Source organism: Belonocnema kinseyi, chromosome 9, assembly GCF_010883055.1.
Source record: "Belonocnema kinseyi isolate 2016_QV_RU_SX_M_011 chromosome 9, B_treatae_v1, whole genome shotgun sequence".
Taxonomy (NCBI): Eukaryota; Metazoa; Arthropoda; class Insecta; order Hymenoptera; family Cynipidae; genus Belonocnema; species Belonocnema kinseyi.
In genome coordinates, this window is record NC_046665.1 from 38,235,221 (window position 1) to 38,242,417 (window position 7,197).

Here is a 7,197-nt window from a genome sequence, read left to right on the forward strand (position 1 = left end):
TAAAAAAACTGCAAAACAAATGCAAAAATATACATCGTGTTTCAAATTATTTGAAATAATTCCAAGTTTTAAATTAATTTTGAATCTTTTTTTTAATTAAAATTGTAGCGTTCAAAGTTAAAATTTAGCTCATTACAACTTTAACAATTTAAGGCTTCCTATTTGAAACCATTCTGTTCAAATTTATATAGTTTTTAATAGTTGTTTATAATGGACTGTTTTAAATGAACGGTCAAACATTGTTAATAATTAACGAAATTTTCTTTTTTTAATTAAAAAATTTCAAATTACATGGCTTAAAAATAAATTTTTTTTAGACTGAAAAAATATTTGAAGTCATAATTGAAAATAATTTTAAAAACTAATATCTATTAATTCTTTAATTTTGAACGGATTCAGAATCATCTTGCAAAATGAATTGTTTTAAAATTTTTAATACTTTAAATTCAATTTAAAAACTTTATTTAAAAATTCTTTCAATTAAAAAACAATCAATTTAAAAAAAATCAATTAATTTTCCAACAAATAATTGGTGTTTTAACTAATACAAAGCAAGGATAAAATTTTAACCAAAAATGGAATAGTACAGTTTTCAGATAAAAACTGTGATAAAAAATTGAATTGAACAAGAAAAAAACGAATTTTCAATAAAATTGTTAGATTTTCAAGGGTAAAGGTGTATTTTCGACTAAAAAAATTAATAATCTAAAAAAAAAGACAACTTTTAAACAAAAGTTGAATTTTTTAAGTGAAAAATATGAGTTTTCAATCAAAGAGTTAAGTATTCAACAAAATAGTTAAATTTTTAAAATTTTCAGTTTCAAAAATGTATTTTCAACAAAAGAGATGAACATTCAAATAAAAAAAAATAGAAAAGTAGTTGAACTTCTGATAGAAAAGAGGACTTTTTTACAAAATAGTTACATTTTTAACAAAATAATTAATTTTTCAACCAAATAATTGAGTTTTTATCCAAACGAGATGAATTCAAAAATCGCCAATTTCTTTAATTTCTTTCAAATGCGGATTAAGATATAAATAAGACTATTATAATATAACATAATTATAATATTATCATTAATAATATGAGTACACGCCCTACTACACCAAACGCAACAGCTGTCCTAAATGGTAACCAGCAAATCTTTTTCTCATAATCCATTTTTAAACCTAATCTTTCTATCATATTGGTTCCTATTATTCCTATCCATCTTAAATATGATACCAGCCTGAATAATAAGTATTTTTCCGTATGACCTACTTTGATTGGAACTAAAACTTCTGCCAGGCCCACTGGGCCGTAACTGGGTGGGGCGCTTATAACTCTGTTATAATCACTTATTTAAACTATTATCAGTATTATTTAAATTATTTAGTATTATTAATGTCCAAAACATTGATTTGTGAAAAATTATCGGCAATTGCTTTTTTTCGAGAGGTCATAAATTTCCTCTTAGTTTCCCATCGAAAAAAATTGGTAGATCTTGAAAAAGGTTGAGCGATCCAGGGTCACGCTGCACCTGTGGATTGTGGATACACCTGATCTAAGCCAATACGCAAAATTTTGCAAAATCTTCCCAAGAAAAGTTATAAAAATCGATTTTCATGAAAATCCTATAAAAATCATGGTTTCTTTTTTATGTAAACCAATGCGCACGATATCGCCAAATATTCTAAACAAAATGTGTAGATCTAATCGAGTTACACATATTTTCTACGTCATATTGTTATGTACAGGTGATTGTTTTCGCAAAACTTAGTGATTCACCTATCATCATGACAAAAAAACACTTAAAAGTCAAGGTTTTTTGTGTTTAGCTCAGTTAATACGCAAAATTTCGCAAAATCTTCGTAACAAAAGTTGTATACCTCATGGAGATACACATTTTTCGTTGAGAACATTTTTTTCTACGAGGTATAGTTTTCGAGAAAATTAGTTAAATATCTGATGAAATATAATAGATTTTAGTGCAATAAGAGACACGTCCTTCTCTACCGTCCGCGCCATTCGTTTGGAAAGCAGACATTGGATTAATTATTTGTTTGATAAATTGATGACATGCTCATGATAGATTAATAGATTCTGGTCTCTTAGACGCATCGAATCGATTGATTGATACACTTTGCGCTCTGTGACAGCCATGTCACAGAGCTCAAAATCAACCTCTTGCTCTGGAGAAAGCAGCACCCCCAGCAAAGTAGCAATCACCAAGATGGAAACAGAAGAAGTTGAAAGCAACTTCTGAGAAGTAACCACCAGGAGTAAGAAGCGAAAACTCGTTAAAGTATCGCTTAACGCTTCGGACAGCGATAATAGTAGCCAATCCTTAGTCACTTCAATCAGAGGAAGCAGTAGGACGTCGAGAACGTCAGTAATTAGCTCCGCGCAGCCTAACCTTAAAGGAGTAATTGATCCAACTAACATTAACACTAAAAAATCAGCAGGACTAGGAAACATACCCCCTATTAATGTAATTGTGGACGAGGCTAACCACCCCTACACAATTCTCCATACACTCCTGAAACAGTCCACTCAGTACCCACCAATAGTATATAACATCGGCCCAGATGTTTATTCAGTCTGCGTGTCTTATATTGAAAGCTACCGTAAAATTATAACTAATCTAGAGCAGCAAGGCTTCCAATACTATCTGTATAAAAGCATTAACTTGCCACCTATCAAAATCGTTATTCGGAATGTCCCCACTGCATTCACGGAAGATCCAGTTCTTTCTAAACTCAGAGAGGACGGATAGACTATTACGTCGGTCGCTCGCATGAGAAACCGACAAAACTAAGAAAGCGCTAGCTATGCTTCTGGTAACGGTCCTAAATACTCCATAAACAAAGGAACTTCTCAATCTCCAGTCCATTGCCTACATGAAAATAAAAGTAGAACCCTACGTTAAACCAAAGGAAACTTCACAGTGCTACAAGTGCCAAAGATTCCATCATGTCTCTGTCAAGTGCCTTGCCGCTCCACGTTGTGTGAAGAGCGGGTTCGCGCATCTGTGTCACGAATGCACAAAAGATCGTGAATCACCGGCTACTTGCGCTAACTGCGCTGAAGACCACACCGCGAATTACTGGCGATGTGCTGCCTTTAAGGGCATGTGATACTTAAAGTTTCCCCGGCTTTTTTTCCACAAAAATAAAAATTTTTAGAAACTGAATTCGGAGATGCTATAAAATATCATAACGGACGTCCCCGGACTCTTTTTTGCGGGATAATAACAAAAAAATTTATTGTGCTAAATACAAATTTTATGCATATGCATTATTTTGAGGTTACGTTGTTTTTCATCTCTGTCTTTCCGGTAATCTGGAAATTATTTATGAACTAAACTTTTTTGATTGCTTACAAACAAGGTTACTCCCGGGAGATTAGTTACTATGTTTATTTGTAAGTCCAAAGTTTTCGTCAAAAAATATTGTGCAGTTTGGAAGTAACGCTCGGGTGAATTGTAACGATCATAACCTCGAAATACACACGCACGTAGTTAGCAATATCAACAATTTTTTGATTTAAAAAAACACAAAAAAAGTGTGCGGGGACGACCGTTAGCATGTTCGATAATATTTCCCGGATTTTGAAGGCAAAATATTTCTTATCCTAGCAAAAAAGCCGGGGAATCTAACACTGAAAAAATCGATATTATTTCCTAAGCGCTATGCAAATTAATCACATTTTGCTAAATTAAAACTTTTTTGAATTAACCCACAAAAAGTGCATGGGGACGTCCGTTAGCATGTTCGCTATCATTTCCCAAATTTTTAAGACAAAATATTTATTATTCTAGAAAAAAAGCCCTTTAAACCAGCTGTACAGATTGAACCAAAAGAAAATCCGACACATGTCGACGCCCTAGTAGTCAATGCCCCAATATCGTAAAAATTACCGCATTATAGCACAGCCGTCGCCACTACATCAAAAATGAAGACAATTAAAAGTCACACTACACAGTCATCCAAAATCTCAAAACCCACTAATAATCGAGCTAAAGCACCAACCTCCGCGATATTTCCCATTCCACAAAACAAAAACACTCCAGTAATCACTCCCAATAAAAGTTCATCTACTCAAGATATAAAAATAAATCTAGTAAATTTCTTAAAAAGAGCTACAATCTTAACCACCGATATAATGGGGGACAAAATACACATTACGGAAGCTATAAATTTAACCGCCGAAATTATAAGTAATATACTTTCTCTTGCTATAGAAAATGGCCAACTTCAATAACAACGCACTAAAAATAATTTTTTGAAATGTTCAGGGTATCCTTTAAAAAAAGACACGAATTAGCAACATACCTCTACCAAAATAACATTACCATTTGCTTCCTCAGTGAAACTTCACTACGCGAATCCCTTCGCGTCGACCTAGTCCGTGGATATCAATTGTACAGAAATAACACTAATAGAGTTTAAAATTCACGGGAAATAATATGCTATAGTCCAGCTTTATGAAACTCCCTCTCGTGAATTTACAAAAAATGACTACAGAAAAATATTCAAACTTGCACCCTCGGTAATAGCTTCAGGGGACCTAAATGCCAAACACTGCAGTTCGGAGTGCACCAGTGCAAGATAACCGAATATGTTATTGGTTTGGACTTTAAAAAAGCTCCGGTTACGCCTCGCTATAATTTTGCAAAAGCTAATTGTCAAACATACATCTTGACCCTAGAAACACTTGTTAATTTTGAACCTTCAATAACAAATGCTAGCCACATCGACGAAGCCATAACTAATCTTACCTCTAGCATAAGAACTGCCATTCACGCTTCAGTCCCTCAGACCACCATTAACAAATAAGATCCACCTCTCAGCCCTGAGATTGAGACCTTATCCACACTAGAAACAAACTTTGCCGAACGCATCAAAAAAACTAAAAGCTGTATCCTTAAAAACATTATTAACCACCTTCGGAAAACTATAGCAATTAAAGTTCAAGAGCACAGATGCAAAAATTGGAACAAAGAAGTCGGTAAACTTCAAATCAAGGCTAACTTTATATATCGTATGACTAAAGCCCTATCAAAGCCGCGAACACATGACGAGCCATCCGATAGTCTGCACATTGCGGAATGTGAAAAGTGGTCACCCTGATTTTAAAAGTACTATATAAAAATATGAATAAAAATATTTTCATTCCGTTTAGTTTCACGTATTTATTACAAATAATTTTTTTACCATTTTCATATCATATTTCTTTCATTTTACGAAGTTTCAGAGAGAAAAATGTTCAAACTAAAAAAATCGTATTTGCATTTATTTCGGTAATTTGCAAGCTACGTGAATTTCAAAACTGACAACCCACTTATAATCATATATATCACTAAATTTTCAATTGCATTTCTTTAAAAATGCTTCATCAATCGTTTTTTATATTTTTTATCATTGCAATTATTTCACCTATGCAAAACACTATTGTTCCATTGTTGAAACATTACGACTATACGCTATGTAAACGTAACCTGCATTTCACATACCGGTCAATAAGTTGCTGATTTTTCCCTTTGGTACATTGTTTTCTGCATTTAAACCACCTTTCTAACTGACTAATGGTATATTTTCCACCTTTTTATGCAATAATTCAGCTCCTGGCACATCATTTTGATTCACTTTTACATTAAAATTGGGTACGATAGTGTACATTTTACCAAAAATATATCCTGAGTTTTTAAATGCCCGCTAAGTGTCATGGCGGCGTCTGAGTTTCCGCTCTTAAATGAGAAGCACTATTGGCTGGTTGGGGGGTTTTCCTTGGAACTTAGCCTCCTCCACTCTTAGTGCGTGGAAGCGCCATCTAATTCGTACCTACCTTTTCCGAGTAGTGCCGGTCGTCAGTTCTCTTTTTTTCCCTGCAAGTACGAAGTGTATATGTTCGGAAGTTTTTTTGTCGATTTTAAGTCGAAAAAACGTGTCGGTTTTATGAAAGCATTGATGTGATAAGTGTTTGATTAATTATTATTTGTACTATGAAGCATCAATAAAGGTACATAGTCTATTTTCGTACAAATATTTAAGTGGCACTACTCGGAGAGACTACTCCTTCGAGCAAGAATGAGGAGAAACGGCATTATTCATTATACATGCACATACATGATCGAGGCAGGGGGCCGGTTCTCACACTGTCCCAGGACTCTCTGTACCGTACACTGGGCACTTCCGCACTCTACTGCTTTGGAGAAGAAGCTGGGGGTATTTCAACGGGAAGTTGACTTTCTACAATGCGTCTTCTCTAAAGTTTAAAACGTTTTGTATACAAGTTTCATCGTAACGGCCTGTTGTAACAATTCCACATTAATGTAGTGTTAGTGATTGCAATAACTATATAATAAGAAATCTGTCCGCCTCGCGGGCACATTCTCATCGCGCGGTCCGCGCGCGGCTCGCTTCGCTCGCAAGTTTGAGCGTATCTAGGGCGCGCGACGGTTGAATCTCACGCTGCACGCTTGATAATTGATTACCTCGCGCTTCGCGCTAGGATATTTATTCTTTGCATTTGTAATGCTTGAATAAAACTTTGTCAAAAACATCTCTGTTAGATGGCAATATTTTTATGCGTCTTGATATTCTGAATTGTCTATTTAATTAAGTACGGTCAAAGATTAAGTTTCTCAAAGCTCTGTAGGCTTTGAGGTACCATATTCTCATCGTGGCACTCGCGCTGCACGCTCGATTTCCGACAGACATTTGTAAGTAGGTTTTGTTGAATCTTTTTTTTTCTCGTAACTTTGGTCGTTTGTCCACACATTTTTTATTTTATTTTTTTTATTTTAATGTTGTTTTTCACGAATGAAACAAAAATTACGCGTCCTATCAAGAAGTGGTTCTTAAAGAAATTGTAGATCTTTTTTGGGATAACAATTTTGATAAATTCATCTTTTTTCGTATACTACATAGTTTGACGACAAAATGGAATTTTTTATTATTTTTTGTGCAATCAAAATTTGAATCTTCGGCCGTGTTTACGGACGAACAGACAGACAGACGCCATCGTAAAAACTTGATTTTCGGATTCAGGGGGTCTCGAAACGTGGAGATCCGTTGAAAAACTGTGATATCAAATTTCCGACAATTCTAATACTTTCTCAATCATAAATGATGAGAATGTAAAAATAAACTAGTTCCTTTTTTCGACTTCCAGCGAACCCGACAACGTAAATTCAATAATAGCGCGGGAAAAAA